The 23,954-nt window shown below is 42.0% G+C and overlaps 1 protein-coding gene across 5 annotated transcripts in view; it reads right to left on the reverse strand.

Moving 5' to 3' along the window:
• The window catches only part of GPR63 (G protein-coupled receptor 63), a 29,366-nt gene extending 9,943 nt beyond the window's left edge, over window positions 1–19,423 (reverse strand). For 2 of the 5 annotated variants that reach the window (XM_072331767.1, XM_072331764.1), the window contains exons 1-2: window positions 19,029–19,423; window positions 802–918 (exon numbers count right to left, since the gene is read on the reverse strand). The gene's annotated coding sequence lies outside the window, so the exon portion shown is untranslated. Of the gene's footprint in view, window positions 1–801; window positions 919–7,949; window positions 8,008–19,028 lie in introns of those variants that run through there. The other 3 variants (XM_072331763.1, XM_072331766.1, XM_072331765.1) reach the window with 2 other exon arrangements.
• Between the last annotated feature and the right edge of the window lie 4,531 nt (window positions 19,424–23,954).

The following is a 23,954-nucleotide window of genomic DNA, read 5'->3' on the forward strand; positions in this document are numbered from 1 at the left end:
AGTATGAGCGCAGACATACTGCAGTGGAATGCCTTCCACAAAAGCCAGTGCAAAGTGTGAATCAGAGCACAAATCAGTAGGGACAGTGTTCTCTTACTGACCTGAACCCCCTGAAAGGATCTAGAGTTTTCAGTTGTAATAACTATTTACATGTCCTAAATCGAAACTAATCAACTATAATGCACAGGTAGATGGCGCATAGAACTACTCACAAGAAGCATTAGTTTAATTTAGAAAGTTTTCCTCTTTTCCACTCTATAATTACTACTGCGGTGATTTTTAAAGGGAAGTATGGTGAGGGAAAAGCCACCTCTGTTTGGAATCATTAAGTACAACCGAATGACCTCTTGAGGATATTTATTTCCATCCTTAGTTCAGAGAGCCATTAACTGTAAAGAAATGCCAACCATGCAAATCATTATTACTATTCTAAACCACAAACATGCAAAACGTAATTAATAATTTTATATTCTCTTGAGAAAAATCATGTTCTCAATTTGTAGCTCATATGAAAGGACTTAAATAGTTTTAGATTCATTTCTAGTCCCAAACTCTTTCCTATTCCCAGCTTTTCCCACAAGTTCAAAAGCCATATTAACCATCTGTATGTTGAACAGCGAAGTGAATACTCTTGGAGAGCTAAGTGAACGCTAAATGCTGAAAATATTATTGAAAACATGATCTTCATTTCTATCTCTGACTAGTTATTAATATAAAACTATCAAGTTTTATCAAGAAGCTTCCTAAATATTTTGCTTCCTAAATCTTAAGTGGAACTTAAGACATGCGGTCACTACATACCAATTTTGACAACAGGAAAAAAAAAGCATATGAATCCAGACAGGCTTCCATGAAGAATAGGAATCCTAAGTCATCTTGTGCTGTTCTGCTCAGCAAATCATTCCTTTTCCAAATACCCTGTCCAAAATAAACATACATATGTATATTGTTGACATACTTAAACAAAGAATAAGAACAGAACTGCAACAGGTTTTTCCTGTAATAAAACTTTATTTCTTTTATTGGGAAAGGTAGAATACACTGTGTTTCCTGACAAAATACAGATCACATCTCTGAGTTTTGCGGAAGGTACAGATCTTATGCAGGACAGTTTTGTTAAGACAAATTGATTCTCAGGTCTCAGATGTGGAACATTAATATCTCAAAATTTAATACTGAGATATTCCAGGACTAGTGTAGCATCCTGTTTTAATTTCATCCAGATATGTATAATTAGTTTGGCAACAAGTGTACCAAAATTGGTTGCCACAAGTTTTATTCAATCTGTTAAGCTACGCACTTTGTCTAAAACATGAGAAACCTGAGGATGAAACCTCCAAAGCCTCTCAGAAGAAATGCCATTTGAACACACAGGGTACTACTGAACATCACAAATAAGCTGAGTAAGCCTTTCCCAAGCAGCAAAGATAACAGTATAATGGTACTGGCAAAACAAAAGGCAAGAAAACAGGCCTGGAGAGGAAGAACAAACAAGAGCAAACAACAGGAACAAATAAGATCTTAGCATTTCCACTGTATGCTCTAGTACCAGACAACCATCAGCTATCATCAAGGTTATTACGTCTCAAGTAGCTAAAATGATTTTCGCAAAATGGGCTGACCATTTGCTGCATATTCATTCATGACATACGTGTTTTTCCTTGAGATATCAGATTTCAGTGTAGCTTCCCCACATATACTCAGAAGGAAGCTAGAAAATTTCTACGAGCCTTGAAAGCTGAGTGTATGTTACACCAAAAGATCCCTATGACCTGACTTCTTTATAAATATTGTTTTAATATAAAAATCCAAAGAACAAAGATGTGGGACACAGATACTTTCCTATGCTGCTTTTAAAAGACCACACAAAAATCAGCCTCTTTCAGAACATCAGTAAGTCACCTCCATGCTGGAACAAAGGACAGCAGGAACTTTCATGAACAAGTTTATGAATAAATGTACATGGGGGCTGGAGGGCAAACCAGCCAACAAGTTTACAGTGACAGGAGGGAAGCACTAAGAACAATTTGTACTTCAAGACCACTCATAATGTCCTGGTTCCTTCAGCCACTGCATTGCTGAATTTCTTCTGTACATGCAACCAACTTAATAGGGACTTCAAACATTCACATATAACATATAAGGTCTGATCTGCCAGACAGGCACTTGCTGAGAAATATGCCTTCTACAGAACAAACCTATTTAGTTAGTTTTGTGTTGGCAATCAGAGGTTAACACTTTCCAAACGACATTCCTTTTCCTCCCCCACTACAAATAGTTTGTTGGGCTTTTTGTTTGTTTGGGTATCTGTTTGATAACGTGAACAGAGGGGAAAAGCTCTGTAATCCTACACAGTCCTGCACTGAATTTTAAATGTGAGGATTCCAGCTCCACCACAAAGACTTCCAGAGAGAAACTCCCCAGCCCTGTAGCAGGAGGATTGATCTGGATTAAGACAGACCCTGGCAAGCCAAGTTAACAGCTTCACACTTCTGGCCTAAAGCTGTGGGCATAAACAGATCAAAGCGCAAGAGCATGGCCCAGATTTGGCCTCAATATGCCATGAGGTACTTAATATAGATCACATTCAAGGCAGTGCTGTGTAAAACTTGTAAACACTGACAATCATAGAGGAATTTGCATCTTATCAGGTCAACTAATTCAACTCCTCAATCCTGGAACTGTCACAGAGCACTGGAAGAACAGAACCAAAACCACAGAGATCTAAGAAATCATTAAATTTAAAAACCAATTGGTATTTGGACTGCTCTAAAGACTTAGCAACAGGTTACATAAGGCCTCAAAAATGTTACACATTCTGTATACAACTGCTTTTCAAATGAGTCCTAACATTTGTCAAGTACTTTACTGGTATCTCTCTACATTTAGCTAGCTGTACTTAGTCCTCAGTCACTTTTTACATATTTTTCTAAATGTATTCCTGGCATTCTAATTCAAACTGTACTCTAAAATCTTCAATGTACTTAAGTACAAAAAATATTCTTTCTCCTTCACAAAAAAATAAATAAATCAAGAAGGCCAGTGGTATCCTGAGGTGCACTAAAAACAGCGTGATCAGCTGTGACCCCTTCTACTCTGCCTCAGTGAGGCCACATCTGGAATACTGTGTCCAGTTCTGGGCTCCTTAGTTGAAGAAAGACAGGGAATTACTAGAGAGAGTCCAGCAGACAGCTACAAAGATGTTTAGAGGCCTGACACATCCTCTGTTTAAAGAAAAGCTGAGAGACCTAGGACTGCTCAGCCTGGAGAAGACTGAGAGTGGATCTTATCAATGCTTATAAATATCTGAAGCTGAAGTCAAGTGGATGGGGACACGCTTTTTCTGGTCACATCCAGTGACAGGACAAGAGACATAGGGAACATACACGAACATCATAAGTTCCATACAAACACGAGGAAAAACTTTACAGCGAGAGTAGCACACCACTGGAACAGGATACCCGGAGAAGACTGGGAGTCTGCTTCTCTTAAGGTACTCAAGACTTGGACACCTTTCTGTGCAATATACTGTAGGGAACCTGCTTTAGTGGGAGTTGGACTAGATGGTCTCTGGAGGTCCCTTCCAACTCCTACAATCCTATCAGAATGACACAAAAAAAGTCACTGAATTTGTGCTCTCTTCAAACTGTGAAGCCCACAGCAGGTTCCTGAGAGGTAGGTGAGCTCCTAGAGCAAAAGGGTCAGCCCTGATTATGCTTCTCTCATAGAAATTCAGCTCATGCTGCAGTCAAATTCTGCTTCTGCCCAAGAGACCTGCTGATGCCACATAGCTGATCTGGATCAGCTTCTTGGCACCACAGAATCAAAGAATCACCAAATTGCAGGGGCTGTAAGGGAGCTCAAGAGATCATCAAGTCCGGTCTCCATGATAAAGCAGATTCCCTACAACAGGTCGCACAGGTAGGCATCCAGACAGGTCTTGAATATCTCCACAGGAAACTCCACAATCTCTCTAGGCAACCTGCTCCACTGCTCTGTCACTCTCACTGTAAAGAAGTTATTGTGCATGTTTGTATGCAGCTTCCTGTGTTCAAGTTTTAGCCCACTGCTCCTTGTCCTGTTGCTACATATCACTGAGAAGAGCCTGGCCTCATCCACCTTCTCTGCAGAGAAGCATCTCTAATCAGCCAAAACAAAAAACACTTAACACAACAAAATAATACAACAGCGGCTTGTGTTCTTTTCCAGATTTATCCTAAATTTGTTGTGATAGCTTAACTCAGACTAATAGTTACACATTAGACTATTATCTTATTTTTCATAACATGGAAAGAGGCTAAGTAAACTCTTATCTATTTTGTGCCACCTAATTGTTTTAATGGCTCTAAGAAACAATCGTAGTTAGAAATCAATCCTGTTCATACAACAGATTTGAAAAATTGTTAGTTAAATTGAAGAGTTCCCACTTGGACAGCCTGGGTGAGATGACGTATCACAGACATTCAGATCCTGTGCAGTACAGTCAGAAACAAATTTCTCTACAGGTGTGACTGGCACGGCTTGGAAATGCTCCATGAACCACAAACCATTTATTTATTTATTTACTTTAATAAGGGCTAGTTTGTAAGTAAGAAATATTTAAATGAACCAACGCGGTGATTTTTAAAGCATGTTGTTTTGCTTTAATGTAATAGAAGAGATACCACTATTTAATCCTTTGATTTTTTTTTTTTTTAATAGCAATGCAAAGAAAACAAATACCAATCGAACAATTCAACAAGTCCTTTGTAGGACTGATATTTGTAAGCACCTTATAATTTGCTGCTGCAAACAACTTTATAGCTTTTGCAATACTCTGTGGTATTCTGCTACTTAGAAACTATTAAACAAACTGTACACCAAATCAGTTGTCTCCCAGGATACAGTTACAGCATTTCCCAAGTCCAAAAACCTAACAAGACATGACATCTTAATTTGGCGTGGTCAGCAGGATCCTCTCAGTATTGGAAGTTATGGAGATTACCCTGTAGCTATATGCCAGGGTTGCCATAAAACAGAATACGTATGAGGGATACTGACACTCCACTTGGGGGCAGGAGCATTGGGAACTGACCTCACAGCTATATGCCAGGTCAGCTGTAAGCCAGGAGAGGTATGTGCAGTGACAAGCCATGGCTGCCCAGGAAATGCCAGTGCTTGATTGTTCCCCTATAACAGAGAAGTTGAAAAAGCATAATGCATGCCCTTTGTCAGAGGGAATGACTTTGACTCAGAACAACTGGCATGATCCCAGTCCTGCAGAGGAAAGGATTACAATCCTTGCTGCAGAGCAATAAAAAAAAGGAAAAACCAACAACCACGATGCATGCTGTATTATGAGCAGTGTTGATGGCAGCTCAAAAAGATAGGTATTTAAATAGACAATAGGGTAAAAAAAAAAAGTATGGGGCATATCTCTGACAGGTGGAGATCAAGTCTTGTTATCAGAAGATGAGGCACAGGAATATTATGGGGCTGAAATTTACTTAACTACCAATGATTGAGCAGAATACTGGTCCTTAAAGGGCTGCTTACTGGATTAGTACCTTGGTTCCCTTGGAGAAAGGAGAGACTCAGTGTGTACTGAAACCCCAACTGTATATCATTTGACAGAAAGCATGCAAAAGGATGCTTGTCTCCAAGTGATGCATGATACGCAATTAATTCAGGATCAGCTTTCTCTTATGTTACTAGAAGCCAACCCCAACAGAGACATCCCTTATTCAGGGTCTGACAGACTCTTTGAATTCATATGCAGTTAAGTTACAAGATTGTTTGCACGATGCGTTGGCCCCATGAGTCAGACAAAACAGGGAAATCAAAGAGAGCCCATGACCCAACGCTCAGAAGGGTGGGAACTCAGGGGGAATACTGTTAAATTTAAGCCTGACATTAGGAGAATGGAACAGCAAAGAAATCACCCTCTGCCCATCCTCCTGGTGTAAGAATAAGCATATTATGGGCAAAAGGTATCAATAAATGGATCTCCCGAGATTTGGCATATGGCCTGCCCACAGTGACATTAGAAAAGTTTACCTCATTGTGGTGAGATGAACAGAAAGCACCCCCTAGGAATGAGCAGACCCCTTGGGAAAAGAGAAGGGTAGAGCCATGACCCTATAGACAGTTCCAATGTTTTAATGTTGGTCCATTTGCAACCAAGCTGCTGTTTGTATTACAGGAAACCCAGGTGACGCTGGAGCCAAGCACTATTGCATGTGTAATTAGTGTCCTCACGGACTATCAGTGTTTAAGTTTCTGTTTTTAATTTCAATGGACCTGCGTAAACCCAGATTGTAACATCAACTTTTTCAATTTATGGTGTGGGTTTGTTATCTTCATATCCATAATGCTGACAGTTGAATTTATGGAACATCGCCTGCATGAATACCTGCATATGGTTGGCTTCAAGAACAACTAATTCAAGCCTTTTGCTTGTCCGGTGAATATTTAGTTGACAATGTATTACTGACAGATTTTCAAGGACTGACTACACCATTCTTCCTTTTACAAAATTATACTGCATTAAGAAATTTCAGCTACAACCATAAATTTATATGGCACAGGAACTACATCTGAAGATTTGACTTCAGAAACATATCAAGTAGCAAACATCTCACAGGCAGAAATGCGTTTTAGTTTTACCAACTGTACCGAACCACAGGTGAATATGGAGAACAGACAACTGGCATGTAATGATATAATGAATACAACCTATGCCAAAACACCTTAATTCTGCCACTGAGGTGGTTTTGCTTTGTGGAACCAATGCAAACACTTCTGTGTCAGAATATTCTAGTGGTGACCCCTGCACGATTGGTAGAATTATGACTCAGTTATGATGCGAACATTCTCCTTTGTCACGCTATCATCCTTTATCAGGTTTCCAAGATATACTTTAGATGACACTTGTAATCCACATGTTAACTTATTCTCTCATATGGAGGCACCAGAATTGAGGTTAAATTTGATGGAGTTTCCAGGATTGGCAGCACACAGCTACAGGCAGCTGGAACACAATGCATGTGTTTTGGCACAAGGATTGAACTGGAACCTCAAAAGCTACTTCATCACTTAGTAAGGAAACGAGGGAAATGAAACGAGGCATCACAAGGTAATTGACTGGTAATAGATTATTTCTTTTTGTGACAAGATTTTGCAGGGATGTGTTGTTTTAATATATTTAAAGAATCAACTGCCATCAAAAATTATCTTAATGACATTCAAGACATTCTTCAGTATCTGAAGCAGAGTGAGAATGAAGGGTGGCTAGTTAAAAACTTACTAGTGCATGAACTTTCACTCAAAGGGTAGTTAGCATTGCTTCTACAAATAGGAAGTGTAATCATTATGTTGCTTCTATTTTACATTGTATTATCATATATAATATCCATGCCTGCTTGTTCTTTTTTATTTTTTGTGCATTATGTACAAATCAACATCATCAAAGACAAATTGTAAGATGTTTGAGTCATGGTGCAGAGGTCTGTGCTACAATGAGAAATTACATAAATGATCAGGGAGTTGTTCCAAACTATGTGATTCTTGAGCAGATCTCTTGAAAGTTGGATTGATCCCACGTTAAGGTTTTTAAGATTCGAGGGGTGGGGAAAATGGCTTTTAAATTATTGAAATCCCGATTTTAGTTATTTTCCTGCTTGTAAATATTAGCATAAAAGTCTCATAAGTTATATAACCTCCAGAATATTACATCTCTTCTATCCTTTCTCCTCATTCTTTCTCCTCTTTCTTCTATCTGCCATATTCAGATCACCACAGTCTATGAATAGTGGGATCCTTAGAGTTGGAAGGGACCTCTGAGGGCCATCTAGTCCCACTCCACTGAAATGAATAGGAACAAAACAAAGTTTGAGCCATGGGTTGGGCTGCAGCAGACCAATAAAAAACACTTTTTCTGTGGTATATCTGGAGTAGTCTCAAATACTTACAAGATAAGACCACTGCCATGACGACACACTAAATGCTGAAGACACGGTCAGACAAGAGTGTCCTGTGTAGGCAGAGCAATCTCGCTCAGTCCAAAACACGTTTACTTTTATTTTTTGACTGCAGACTTGTTGATGACAAACTTGTAGATGGTAAACACTGCAAATCTGGCAGGCACAAAAAAAAGAGTTATGGGTAAGATGTACTGGGGGGGGGGGGGGGGGGGGAGAAGAAGTAATAATGTCCATCAGAAGAAACCAGGAAATGAAACCCTTGCCAGTGTGCTATATAAAAATCTCTTAAAATATTCTTTGTGTTGGAATTAACCTTACTTAGTACAAGATATAGAAACGTATACATATCAAATCAGAAGTGATGCTCCTCCTATACTTCCAAGGCAAAAATGTTGACTTGAAACTGCTTGTTAAACCGTCAACTAAAATGTATCTTTTTTGCCTTTCTCTATGATAGATGAAAGCAATTCTGCCTGATCTAGTTATTTTCTCTTTATTTCTATTGAAAACACTTTCCTGCTCCAGATGTCAAGCTTCTATTAGCAGCTCTCATGCACGCTGAGGTGATTCAAAATAACAGAAGCCTTTGACTAACAAAGACTGTTTTTTCTATTTAAAAATTTTAATAATGTATTTCTACACAATCTCTCCAATAAAAGCCAACACCATTACACATCGTTATTTCATTTACAAGATAAAAGATCACTTCAACAAGACTCATTCCAGCATACCTTACTAAAGTATGGCTCTCATCTGGGTTAAACCAGTAGTCCAAGAGCCACATTTTATCCTTCAGAAAAGTTTTATCTTGCTTGCTGTCTGCTCCCTGCTACCTTATTTCCTAAGGGCGTTTTGCAACAGCAGTTAATGTGATCCACCAGCAAACTCCTCTCCTTGATGGCTTTCTCAGTTTCCTACTGCTCCCTCTCCACACAGCAGACATACAGGAGAGGAGAGACTTTCAGGAGAGACTTAATGGATCATTCTGGAAGGAAATAACCACCTGAATAAGTAATCTGTCCCAATCCTAAAATTTCTCGGATAAGGGGGCACTTCAAGAGCAAATCATAAATCATGATTTATATCTTTTAACAGCTTGACCCTGTTCCTGGCTGTTTCCAAGGGACAAGGCAGTGGTAGGTGCTGATCCATTTACAGCCTAACAGCACGCCCATAAATGTTACAAGGCCAGCTATATGACATACATGTAGGGAAAGGCTCTGGTGTACTTAATGTCATCTCCTCCGGTGACCTCTGTTGCCCACCTGGCTGAAAAGGCCAGGAATTCTTCCTTCCAATGTACTCTGAATAAGAGTTCTAATGCTGCACGTTGAAGAGGTTTAACATTGCTGGAACACTGACTCATTTTCCAGCATGTGCTTTATTGAAAATTTCATTTCAATTCAGCAAACATAGAATGGTAATTCTAACAACCACCTGTACATACTTTAAACCCTTCCTCAGCCTTCCATTTCCTATTTATCTCATAAACTATCTTTGCTTGGTAAGTTCACATAGTTTCTATTTTTACAATGAGCTTTTCAGATATCCTCTTTTCATTATAGAAGTACTTAAGTTTCTCAAGCACTCCAGACTCAACCAGTGCCTGTTCTCATTATAGACCTCTAATTTCTTTTCTTAAGCAAAAATAATTCATGAAATTCTTGCATATTGTTCCATTTTGAGTAAGCATTCCCCATAAATAATATGTTCAAATAAACTTATAAGCACTTACTCATATGCTGTAATTTACACCCATCCATGCACAGAATACGATTTCAAAACAGCAGAGCAGGCTCCCTTGTTTTTGTGCTGCCCTTTGCTATCAATATCTTCTACTGTCACTTTGAGGCCTTTGTTTGAAAGTGAGTGTAATTCTAGATGTTTCTTATTGGATGCAGACTACTTATTCCTCATACATTAAGCCACAGATCACACAATGCTGAGAAGGTGATTAGCACCAGTTGTTCTACTCCATCAGAGTTCCCAAACCCACCATGCTTGCAAGAAAAGGACTTTAACCACAAGAAGACAAGGCACTTAGGAGCAAAAGCAAGCAATGTGAAACAAGCACATGGTTTACTACCTCTTACATTACCGCCTTGGTTAAGCAAGCACCTACAACCCATCTATATACCCTTTTAAAAGATCTGGAAGTATTTCAGGCTACTCACAGCTCACATTCCTGCCTTCTCCTTGTCCAGTCAATGCCAGCAGCCAAGTAAAATATAAATGTTTCACAGTTTATACACGAAGTTCCAGATTTATAACTTCATCAGGTCCATAGCAGCTCTACTCTTCCCCAAATACTTGAACTAATCTCAGTTTATTTCTTAGTCTTAGATTTTCAATAGGACTGTCTTGTTGAAAGGCCTTTTTTAAACCATTATCTAACTGCTACCCTGTAGTTTTAATGACTATTTTAGGATCTGCTTTGCTGTACAGTTTCTGTCCATTTTCTAATTTTAATAGCAAATTATTGTTCAGTGACCCACACACCAGGACAACTGAGTGGGAATTTAAGGTATCTTTTGTAAATACTAACAAAGCAATGAAAATTAATGAAGTGTAAAACGCAGGAAATTAACTTCTCATTGCATCATCAATTTATCTACCCACCTAAACGAGTTTAAAATACCAGCTTCAAGCAGTCTGATGTTCTAGGGACACTCAGCTGCCACTTCATTTATAGTCTGTTTCCTTAGCAACACTATAATCCATCTGGCTGCAGAAAGCTGAATTCCTAAACCATATCCTCCTGCACACCGGAAATAGCCTCAAAAACATTTATATTTTAAACAGCATCTAGTCATTGTGATTAGCAAGCTCATAAATGAATCCAAAAGGCAATAACATTCTTAAAGAACACACACGGATGTGAACTCTCCATCACCTGAATCAGTGATACACATACTGCAAACAACACGCCATCTTTCAACTTCCAAGTGTTACACCAGCATCTCTTCCTTGACATTGTGGTCCTAAGCAAAGCTGCTGAAGACCCAGGGCCCTTGCACTGAGAGGGAGAGATTCTACATGCCACCTTCCTGCAAGCTTGAGAAATGAAACTATTTCTCCCATCTTTGTTCCACTAGGCCTAGCTGAAGCTGAAGGACCCTCTAGAGATACACAAGAGCAGCATGTTCTCTTAAGACTTCTCTATGGTAAGTAGTTTGAAAAGACCTGGGACGCAGTGCTACTAATGGCAACCAGCAAAACCCAATGAGAGCTCATCACATTACCAAGGATAGCCACTTGTCTTAAAATACTTGCCCTATGGACTTCTGCATCTAGAACTAGAAATATCACCTATGAACACCGAAACAAAAATCTACTTCTTAGCAGCAGCATTTACTCATCATTCAGAACCCAAGATTGGTAAATGTGTTTGTATAGGAACTGCTGAGTCACAGCCTGAACCTCTGATTGATCACTTGAGGAAAGGAGTGGGTCAGCCCTGGGAGCACAGGTGATGGCACTTCAGCTGTGTGACTGGAAGGGACGAAGCCTGGTTGCACCTCTCTTTGACCCCATTTAAGGGCTGACTGTCACCATAGAAGGATCTCTAGTTGGAGATCCCTCCCTTGTGGAGTTTTTCCCTGTGAGCCCAGATCTTTGGAGATGGGTAAGCATTCCTTTCCTGTTTGTCCTCTTGTCATTCCACTTCTGTACTGCCTTTCCACTGTGCTAATCTTTCTGACTGTGATGGTGTTTTTCACCATTTTCACTGTGTTATCTGCAGTGCAATCCATGTTACGCTTTCTGTTGTGGGAAAAGCACACCCAGTAGAGCCCCCCATGCTGACTTGCCTTTTGGGAGAATAGTTGGGAGTGATCTTCTCTACTACCAGCAGGTTTGCTTTAAGATAACGTTTGCAGCATTAAGATAAGATTTAAGGTAAGATTTGCAGCATTTATGTCAGAGACAATGTAAGCATGGGCATCCTGCATTAGAATGTGCTGTCTAGCTGTGTGATGTTCCTTAGACCACACAGTTTGTACCTTGTGTGGATCCAGCTCAACCCTAATCTGTGACTCAAGGCAACAATCTTTATCACAATATTTTTCAGCCACTTGCTCAAGTAATTTGTTACTGTGCTCACCCAAAAACTTTAGGTAAGACCTAAAATAGTCAGGAAAATCTGTTTTGAGACTGAAGGATGACAAGCAGTTCCAAAGTGATGCAGCTAAGTTAAGATGAAACAGTGAATACAACCAGGGCATCTCCTACCAGGGAGAACAGTCACGACTTAAAATAGCAGAATGCATCTCGCATATACGTCATTTTGCATAAATCTGGCAGCTCCAACCTGCAAACAAAATTCACTTCTAACAGCTCAAATTCATTAATATTAATAAGAAATAATTTGTGTGTTGAACAACTTCTACGTTATAGAGTGACCACGGCAAAATCTCAGGAGGTTATCTATTAATCACAGATTAACTGATCACTATAGTTGATTAAACTTGCCTTTTGAAAACATTTTCAAAACACATGTAATATCTTTGCTGTGTAGATGACAGCTCTTTGGACCCAGCTCTGCTGCCACTTCCTACACTGAGCAGCAAACTGAGAAGCCCTTTGGGCAACATCTGACAAACTGCACAAAGCACTCATCAATAAGAAGCTTCATCTTAAGATATGATAACAGATTGTTTCCTTTAATAACGCTTTTTTGTTCCCCACCAGCCATATCCTTCCTACTAGGGCTGAGACTGACCTCAGCTAATTTCAACGGAGCACTGAAATAGTCACACCAGGTAGGTCAGCAGTCAGGCATTATTATTTCTGGAAAGCAGAAGTAATCTAAGCTAAAATAGATACCTGAAAAACTTACCCTGTTTCGTAACAGTACAATGTATGATTTCTACTTCTCTAAGTAACTACATCTGCCTGTATGCATCTGAACTGTCTGAACAATTGGTTCGGTGACACATTTCTGTACAACAGCTGCATAATGCTTCATAGATACGTACCACCCAGGAACGGAGACAGACTTGGAAAACAGCAGGGAAACCTGACAGAATATATGAGGACTGATTTCAGCCTTGCTGACAATAACTAGGAGAGCACCACTGTACTGCCAATGTTCTCTGGAGATGCTTTTTCAAGTCAATTATTTGTGGTGGCCTTGAAAACACGGATATAATCCAACTCATTTGGACCTAGCAGTCTAACAGCAGAAGTGCTATTACCTGAAATTGTATACTTTGATATTTCTAGGAAAGATGCCTGCAGTCTGAATCTGCCTTCATATTTTACAAAAAAAGGGGGGAAAAAAAGAAAAGGAATGAGGAGGGAAAAGGTTCTTAACTTAGGTTAGCCAATACACTTAGTCCCATGTCTTCCCCCATAATAAATGCAATGAAAACGTCTTATGGCAGACACGGACGCCCCAATACCAGTAAGGCACTGCACAACCTCCCCCTGTTATAAATACTCTGAATATGCCTTTGAGAGTCAGCATTAAATCTTGCCAGATTTATTTTAAATGTCACCACTTTATCCTAAATGACACATTTGGTGCTTGTGCAGACATGCTGAAGATTTGGTAGGGTGAAGGCTGGAATTAATTTTTCAGCTCTACCAACTCATGCAGCCTTCAAATCAGAGATGAGGCAAGAGGTGGGAAGTCCCACTGGTAGCCAGTTGGTTTAGCACCAGATGAGGCAATTCCTCTCCACACCACACACAGATTTGTCCAAAGTACTCAATACATGCACACAAAGTTCTGGGGCACCAGAGCACACTTCTGAGGAACGTAAAGCACTAACATAGAGCATACACTCTTTGGATGCTTCGTGGCATACCCTTGGCTAGCTGTATGAAGGTTAGAGTTCAGTTTGGAGATTCTTACTTTGTTTCTTAAAATGATTTTGATGGTAAGGGGAAGAACAAGTAATCTGGATAGAAATACAGGCTTTAACTAATTATTTCCATTTAGAGTTTATGCATATATAAAACATATACACATACACTTAGTGCTGCAGAAATCAAAACGTCATGAATGCATTATTCGCATGCATTTCTAAACACATCCATAAAAAGCATGTATGGCTCCAGAAGGAAAAGTCTTGAGAGGACTCAGAAGTGACAACAGACAGAAGATTCTAAAGTGATGAAATAACACAAGGCTTACTGGAATAAATATTACCCACTGAAGATTTTTATCAACATATAATATAGTGTCTTTTACTACACCCTTGTACAGTCCTCTGTAAGGGGCAATTCTTTGAGTTACACTGATGCAGAAAATGCGCATCGATAACCATTTCAAGAAGTATCAAGTACTGAGTTCTAAGATAGCTTTAGAAAGACAGAAGTAGTATTTTTTTCATTTGTATTTAAAATATGCACTTCTTCATTTGTTGCAGTTTCCCCCTCGTTTCCAAAACTCAAACGGAACACCTTCTGTCTGTGAACTTTCTCCTGTAAATCTGTGCCTATTGCAGCAACGTTTTTAAAATGGGGAGATAGTTTACATGAGACAGTGAAGTAATGAATAAAACACTGCTCCCGAAGAACTGAGATACTACAGGGATAAACAACACTGCAGAAGTACACATCAAAACAAACTGGGTTTTAAATAAGGCACATGACCACATACTGACTAATGGCAAGAAAACAGAAGTTTGCAAAGGTGCTCACTAAAGGTTAATTTCCCCAATATTAGCTGTCCTAATAGGCGGATAGCAAGGCTAATAGAGGCATGAGGATTCTCACCAGAAAGAGCAGAGGTGAAACATAGACAGCCACAGGTGGGATAAACCTCTTTCTGAACAAGCTTATTTTTCTCCACTAACTGTACAGGAGCCTGGAAGGCCAGCTAAGACTACAGCAGTGATACCACACTCCATAGCTAATTTCTAACAGATCCCTGATAGGAAGCCTATTGTCTGCAGGGTTCAATTTGCCATGAAGGGGTCTGTAGATCTAATGATGCTGAAAACCATCACAGGATAGCTAGTTTTCAGATCACTGGACTGAAGGCTTAGATTTACCTCCTAAACCAGCAACCATAATAACACAGGTGCCTACAAGAAAACATAATGCATTATCATTTGAGAGAAAGAAAAAAGGAACTTCAAAGACACTAGAGAGCTGCAGATTAGATCAAGATAAAATATTCTAACTGCCTGATTAAAAATGACCAGCAACTAGAAATTATATATGAGATCAATCAAGGGAAGGGATCTGGCAGAAAAACACAGGAAGCAGCTGGCCAACAAGACAGCCCAGAAGAAACGGGGCAATAAGGAGTAAATATTGTGGAAAAAATAACAGTAAATTCACTAGACAGCACTGCCCTGCAGATAATGGAATGGAAACCAAGACCCAGCATTCTGCCATCCTCCTTGAGTCAGCTATGTTATATTACACTGAAATTGCTACATAACATGGGAAGATTGAGATAATCATCTTCACACTCCATATACAAGCCAAGCTACTTTCCTTCCTTGTCTATCCAGGTATGAATCACAACCTGTGGCTGCAGGTTCAGGTATTTAAAGTCTGAACCAGCATCTACAGGTTCTAACTATGCTAAGACAACGGAAGGGATCATAGATAGTCCACAAAATAATTATTTGTTTTAGGGAGGGGAAAAAAACAATTGTGAAAAATTACACACTCTCATTTACTTTTTAATGTTAGAAAGTAAACGCTACTAAGGTTTGAAAGTCAGGCTCAAAGAACTAATGATTATGGAAATCTAATTAAACACTATGACATAGTCTTTAATTACGTGACTAAATACTATTTATCCACACAGAATCCAACTTCCTTTCCAAGGCCCAGCACCCCCTTTTCCCTATAATTACTGTGTGCTACCATGTCATATTTAATCAACGCAAGCCAAACTCTGTTTCAGTAACTCCAAGAAGAAGAAAACCAGGGAAGGGATGCAAAAAAGCATCTTCTTATTTTGGCTGCCTGTTTTCAGATGCTAAATGCTCTGAAAAAAGAATGGATCCTACATCACATAAAGCAGAGCTCCCAAAGGCCTTATCACCAACACTTCATAGCTTTAAATTTTCAAACACTTCTCTGCTTATGCGGCCTGAGCAACGTTCTTTTAAACACAGCCTTTGTATAATCTCCATCTAGATTGAGGTAAATTAGGTTACAGTTATGCAAGAGATTTCTCTAAGCGCCGTTCAAACCAGTGGGACTCCTTCGACACTACAACATATGCCCAAGTGCAAACGACCTACTGAAATATCACTTCTGCACAGGGGAGAAGGAAAGGACTGCTCACCTTTCTTCTAAAGCGCGTGTTGAGATTAATATTTTATAATGTTTCATTCAAATGAAATTGAATGGAATTTCACTGAGACCTCCACTTAAACCACCTGTTCAGGAAAGCACTTAAAGCACTTACCAAGTTCCACAACCGAGGTTTAAATAAGCTATCCTCAGCTGAAAAGGAGGCCAACTAAACAATTTTCCTCAAGTTCAAACTGCACCACTAGCTAGGTTAGCAAAATAATGGCTGTTAGCAAGTACAGGGATAAAATACGCCATTCTGTTCAAGTATTTTCTCTGTCTATGAGAGGCAGCATGACCTGACAGATCAATTTTCAATCCGAGACTCTATTTCTGGATTCTACAACTGAGACTCCTTAGAAAAATAGCCACACTTCCTCTTGTCTCACTTCCCTCATTGGTAACGATTAAGTCTGAAATCCTTGAGAATTGCTTTGAAAATTATTTATGAGACTATTACATGAGATAGCCTAGATATATCCATACCCAAAAAGCAAGCACAGCAAAAAATGTAACATTTACAGCATCGCATCACTGAAACAAACTGTGAGATACTGCAAACCTGCGCACCAACTTCGGTGTCAAAAAGAAAGTCTGCAAGAATGGCCAAGGCCCACGAGATTTGCTTTAAATTATCTAGTCTAATAATATGAACGGGCTAGTAATATCTACTGGCATCTAAATGTAAATAATCTTCTCTAGAGCATTTAAAAAATTACTCTGCCCAGCTCAGTACTGTTAGCAGAACAATTTGGAAGATATCAAAACAACGTCAGAATACAGGCCATAGATGAGTTCACATCTAGCTACTAGGACTGCTTACGGACACGCGGTGCTCTGGAAGCACGCTCCCAGAAGGCAGATGGAAGTTGTGCTGTCTCCTGGTCCTGCTTACGCTCCTTTATGGGCAGGTGGGAGAGCCACCAAGCCTCCATTTGCCCCCTCTGCACCCACATGCACAAGGAGAAAGCAGCAGCCCCAGAAGGTATCAGCAACTGACGAAAGAAAGCAGCGTTCTGCAGTGCTTGTGCTCCTCAATGCAAGCAAATTAGATCACTGTGACTGAGCACAGGCTTAAGAAAAGACTACTTATAGTGTTACTGATAGACTGTACCTGCATCAGTGCACCAAACAACACCAGGAACTACACTCCTGGGCAATGGAGCTCACTTGATGACACAGACTGCCAACCTGCTACAGACCAGCACAGCATACTACACACCCCAGCCCATTACAGCTCTCCCACACAGCTCTTGAGCATGATTTGGACTCAGCAGGTGCCAGGAAACAGTCCCAGCAAGTTGCTCATACACAGCTCCTCACTCTGTGAAGAGAGAGGCCAGCAGCACTGACAAGGGCCAATCCATGCCAACAGGCTTCAGGACCAGAGTCTGATCTTGAGGATATTTAATTAACAGGTAGAGAGAGGACGCAGCATCTCCAGCCTTCATCTGCTGTTATTCTTACAGGAAGATTTTGAACAGGAAATACCACGAAACACACAAAAGTTATCTACACCCTGTAGCATACAAATGAGTAGAGCTCATCTTGGCATGCTCCTGCTTCCTCAGAGCAGTCAGACTTTGCACATGGCCTAATGACACCCACTGTCCAATTCTATTTCCTTTAGTTTCAGAAAGAAAAGTTCTACAGACATCTGACATGCCTTCTTGCAGCAAGGCCGCTGCCTAATAAGTGAGTCATGCAACAACAGCGCTAGGAGCCGGGTTTCTGAGGGACAATCATCTGGCAGTAGACATTTCAATTGAAACTTATTTAGAAATGGTAACGATGAGCAATTAGTAGAATTATTAAGTCTGCTTTTAAAGGCTAAAAATATGATTACCGGCGAATTTATGATGTTATCAGGGAAACTTGGCTAGTGCAATGTTGGCAAATACATTTTCATAATAGGTAACCGCGAAAACAACCATAAAAAGACATCGGAGAGCTGTCAGTAGATGGCTGTGTTAGCAGTACTCTCTGAGATCTCTTCATAACTTCACATATCCACGAAGAGCCTGTGTAAGCCACACAGAACTGTCCCTTTTGCAAACCAAACCAGCACGAACACACAGATTTGGTTAACGATCCCTCTAACGTGCCAGCCGTACCCAGCCCCGGCCACCAGAACCGTGCTCGCATCTCGCCGCACAGCTCAGCTCTTGAGAGGCTGCTTTGCGAGGTGAACTTTACGACGTGCTCTGCGAGCTACCGTAGCCTGCTCTGTATGACTGACTTTTAAAAGCCACGCACACGCGAGACCACGCTGCACACCCAAAGGAAAAGAGCACGCGCTTAGAAAAGAACAACCGGTGTTTTTCTGCGAGGCGCTTCTTTTTTCCTGCCCGGAGTGCCCCCGCAGCACCCTGTAACCTGCCAGCACCACCAGCGGGATCTCCACACGCCAGCCTCCCGCACGCCCACATGCCGGCAGAACGCCGCCTCGCTCACCCCGCGGAGCGAGCCCGGCCCCGGGGCCAAGAAGCGAGCCGGAAGCGCCGCTTCCCCTCCCGCCGCCTTCGGAGGAACCCCCGCAGCGCGGGGCAGCGCCCAGCCGTGGCGGCGGGACCCACGGCCGCTCCGTCTCGCCGCCTTCCGGCCGCCCCAAGCCCGAGCAGCCCCCTCGGGGCTCTCAGTCCAGGACGGCCTAGCGAAGCCCACAGTACCCCCGGCCAGGGCGGGCAGGAATGTAGGCAGCCGGCACAGCCGTGCGGCGCCCGCGGGGAACCGAGTCCGCTCTCCTCGTGTGGAGCATCCCGGATAGGGGCAGCCCGGCCGCCGAGCGACGCCTCGCCTCACCTCGCAGCGTGACCGGCGCCCTGCAGAGCCCCGCGCAGCGCGAGCCCGGACGAAGCCCATCCCTCCGGGAAGTTTCCTGCCGTCGACGCGGCCGCGGAAAACAAAAGCTTCAAAGGGTAGAGGAGGAGGAAGGGCAGCTCAGGCAGGAAAGTGAGGAGCATCGCTCTCCCCCGGCGCCGCCGCCGCCCGTGCCCGCCGGCCCCGCGGAGGGCAGCCCGCTTAGCGCCGCCTCCCCATGCGCTCCGGCGCACGGCTGAGCTGCACCGGCAGCGCCGCGGAGCCGCCGGACCGAGAAGCGAGCAGGCGGCGATCCGGATCCTCTTCGCTCCGCTCCCTCCCTGCCTCCCGCCCGCGGCAGCCACCCCGCGACCGCCCGTCCCGCTCTCCGCAGCGCCGCCAGGTCCTGCCCACCCGCAAAAGGCTCCGCCTCCCCGGGGGTGCGCGCACGCTCCGGCCCAGCGGAGTTACAGCTGCCGGCGGAGGTGGTTTGCGGTCGTTGTCTCAGCCGGCTGGTCCCCCCCCCACCCTGACCCCGACCCTGACCCCGACCCCGTTTGGTCCGCCCGAGCCCAGTGCCGAGTGAGAAGGGGTCTGCGGTCGCTGCCCACCTCTGAGCCTGGAGCGCGCTGCTGTTGAGTTGGAGACTGCGCTCTTAGAAAGCCGCGTTAGAGAGGTGCTGAAGGCAGAGCTGTTAACTCCGACCTCCTGTCTGGCAGGGATGTAAATGCAACGCGTGCGATGTGGTGGTGATGTTGCAGGAAGAAACGATGATAAAATCATAGAATCTTAGAACATCCCAAGATGGAAGGGATCTGCAAGGCTCACTGAGTCCAGCCCCAGGCTACACACAGCACCATCCAAAATCCAAACCCTGTGGCTGACTGTTGTCCCTGTGCATCTTGAACTCTGGCAGCTCAGGGCCACGACACTGCTCTGGGCAGCCTATGCCCACTGCCCTGTGGTGAAGAACATTTCCCTAACCCACACACCGCCCTTCCCCTGGCGCATGTCATTCCCTCTGGTTCTATTGCTGTCAACAGAGAGCAGAGCTCATCATGGCACCTCTGCTCCCATCGTGAAGAGCTATGTGCCTCCCCTCGTCTCCTCTGCTCTGAGCTGAACAAACCAAGGGACCTCAGATGTGCCACCTTCATGGCCCTCCCTTGGAAGTTCTCAAATAGTTTTACATCCACTTGCATGGTGGTACCCAAAGCTGTACACAGTGCTCTAGGTAACACTGCACTAGTGCAGAGCAGAGTGGGACAATCACTATGTGTACACTGACTAATATCTGAAGTCTAAGATAAGCCTTTATGCCTCCTCACTGCCCATATTTCTCTCTGAGGAGGAAGATTTGGCCAAAACCATATCAACCTCAACCTGAGCTGGGGGACTCCCGATGCTGAGAATTGAAAGGTTATTAGCTCATAATTTGAGGCAGAGGTCTTTGTAGTCCATGATTACAATTGAATATAGTAAGACAAGACAGGATAGGATAGACTAGACTAGACTAGAACTGAACATTGTAGTGCAGTTGGAAGGGACAGACAAAGATCATCCAGTCCAACTGCCTGACCTCCTCAGGGCTGATGAAAAGTTAAAGCACATTACTGCCAGCACTGTCAAAATGCCATTTAACATTGGGAATTCCCAGGCATGGGGCACCAACCAACCCACAAGGAAGCATGTTCCTGTGCTTGGAACACATTTTAACTACTTTATTGACATAATGAAATTATATATCATTTGGCAAGACTTGCTGTATCATATTAAATGGGTTTAGAACACGGTAAATTGATATGAGCACTCTTGCTTTCTATTATATCACAGAACTACTTGATGTCTGAGTCAGGGATAGTCTTTCACAATCCTTTTCCCTATTCAAACTGCATTTACCTGACTGTCAGCCAATAACAGATCCCTGTATCAGATCGCAGCCACCTGCAATGAGCTCAGAACATGAGAGGGAAGAAAAGGAAGTTTCTGTTCTTCTGAATGGGTCTCTTGAGCATGAGGTTGACGTACCAGTAGAACACCATCAGCTCCATCCGCTGCTCGTGCTTTGGTTTTTAAGAAGTACCGCTCTTATCTGACTGAGCTGAGAACCACAACACAAAGCCAAAGGAAGCAATCTGGTGTTAATAATCCTTGACCAAGTAAAATCACATTTATTATTTGAACATATTTAACAAGTGGCCAGGAGCGAGGGTTTGTTATTATTTTCTTTAGTTCTTTATTGGAGGAAAAAATTGCTGCTAAGTTATACTGCTTGTTTTGGACAGTTTAAAACAAAGCAAAACAACAACAACAACAAAAAGCCAAAACCAATAGCTGTGAACCTCATTCATTTTTTGGGATGCATCTGAGCTCCTCCCATCTAAAACAAGCATAACTAAACAGTGAGCAACAGCCCCACAGGGGCCTCTGATTTGCTTTGCTGTGGTTGAGTGAAGTCTTTAAAGGCTCTTCCTACCGTAGGGGAGAGGTGATCTACTGATTCAATTTGAAAATCCTCAGATACTATCACTACGCTCCATCTTGTGGAAGAGACAGCAACGTATTTAAAGTGATCCTGCAGTGGGTTTTGTTTTGTTTTGTTTTGGTGTGTGTGGTTTTTTTTTTGGCGGAGGGGTTCTGAGTAATTAAACCTAACAATGTCTGTCTCTCACTGCCAAATCAAGGAACTACAAATCACTACAGATACGAAAAGGACATAGTAAGAATGATTTGCTGTTGAGATGCAATGAACTTCCTTGACGGCCTTAAAACATCTCTTCAGAGCTTATTATTCCATTGACAAATTTTATATCCTACTGTTTGCACTGAGTTTGTGCTGTGACTCGCTGCTGTGGAGATCAGTGCTCCCCCAGCACTCTGCAAACAGCACTAAGCAACTTGTGTGCACTGTTTCATTGAAAAAACAAACAAACAAACAAAAAGCCAGCAGTATGGAGAGAGGAATTTTGTCCCTGAGGAAATGCCATATCTTGCCTGGCCTTTTTAATTCTCAGTCTGTCTTATTGTACCCAACAGATCTATGTGCATGTTCTTGGATTTAGGTATGAGCTTCACGTCTCTTTTTAATTTGCTTTTGGAATGAGTTTTGGGAAAATATTAAAGGGTGCAATCTGAATAGGAGAATCAAAGCAGAAAGGAACGCGTTTTTGAGGTGAGGCTAACAAGAAGTCCCCAAAATTTCAGTGACTCATTGTAAGACTGAAGAAGCCTATTGAAAACAACAGCGAGGTTGAGCAGCACTCTGTGGGGCCATGTGGCTCCATTAAGCACTATTGCTTTGTAGGGATAGGGTTTTGGTTTTGCTCGTCTGTTTACCCTACAATAAGTGAAATACCCTGCTTATATTTAGGAGATTGTACTGAGAATCACCATCTGTCTTACCAAAATAACAAACAATTGATGAGGTGCTCACTGCCCTCCTCAAAATTGTGTTTTATGGTTTTTGACCTTTTTTTTCTCTTTGATGTTCAGTGCTGCTTTGGGAAACTAGAATAGGTATGGAGGCAACAGCTATGAACCATGGAAAAGGCATATTCGTACATATTTGTGTCTGGCTGGGTGCAGAGAAAATTGAGCAACTTATCTGGATTCACAGCTATAGAAAGGTTAACCTTATAATAGTTGCCCTAGGACAAGCTTGAAGAGAAAGCCATTTAACTTTAATGAATAACTTAAAATACAAAGGCCTAGTTATTCCAGCTGTTCCTTGTAGGGAAGGAAAAAAGGGTTATCTTGAGAAAGAACTGCAGAAAAGCTTAGTCATTCAGACCCAAAACGGCAGGGAAAAACAGGTCTTGCGCGGGAAGAAGTCAAGAGGAAACTGTTGCACAAATGAGGGTTCTATGAGTTTCCTCACCTCAGAAAAAGGCTCCACATTTACTTTGCAAAAGTGAACCCGGCCTTTTTTTCAGAGCTCTGCACTCTCTGGTATTAACACTAACACACATACCTCTCCCCATGACGCAATGTGGAATAGCAATGCCAATCTTAGTGCTACTCTTTTTTGTTTCTTTTAGCACGAAGGGACTTGGACAGCACGGTGGCCAAACTTCTGATTGCCGGTACACTTTTCTGCTCCCAGCTTGCTAAGCCTGGCAGGGTAAAATTGATCTCTTTTGAGTAATGCCTCAGTGCCACCCAGGATGCGAAGGTAGAATGTCTCTTGCTGTCTGCTATTGTAATGGTGGAGGAAGGTCTCGTTAATTCCAAAGAACACCAGTGGCAGGGAATCTATGTTGATTACTGTATTTATTAGGCTTTTGGTGGCTTCTTGGTCATTTTCCTAGAGCAATGAGTCATCGCTCCATCGCTGTGCTGATTGCATTAAATTGTTGTTATTATTATTACAATATAAGTAACATAATGCTTATGCTAATTTACATTGCATGCCACTGTCAGAATTCTTCAGTTGTCACTTGAAAGCATCTTACATGAGCATTTCAGCATTCTTTAGACTTCTTCTGATTATTCTATTCATATTTATCATACTTAATTCAGTGATCATTTCCAGTGCAATACATAAAACCTCAGAGAACATGGCCAGGCCTTTTTATGAAAGCAGCCAGCACTCTGAAGAGAAATCAGGCTGTAGCGTGGCTGTTCTTCACCTTTTACTAAATTCCAACCTCACAGATATATATTTTTCTTCCATACAGAATAAGCTGAAGTGTAATGGCAGGTGGGGGACAAAGGCTATTTCCCCAAAAGAAAAAGTCCACTTTTTAGAAATGTCAAACACAGATGACAGAAAACGCAGTTAGATTTTGTTCTATAACAGTAGCAAGAAATCAGGCAGAAAACAGAGGAAAGAAAATAGTAATCAAGTGTAGAGGGATTTTGTTTGCACTTATTTTATTAATCAGTTAGATATAATCTGCCTAATTCCCCACAGGAGTCCAGATCTTCAAG

This window comes from Excalfactoria chinensis, chromosome 3 (genome assembly GCF_039878825.1).
Source record: "Excalfactoria chinensis isolate bCotChi1 chromosome 3, bCotChi1.hap2, whole genome shotgun sequence".
NCBI lineage: Eukaryota > Metazoa > Chordata > Aves > Galliformes > Phasianidae > Excalfactoria > Excalfactoria chinensis.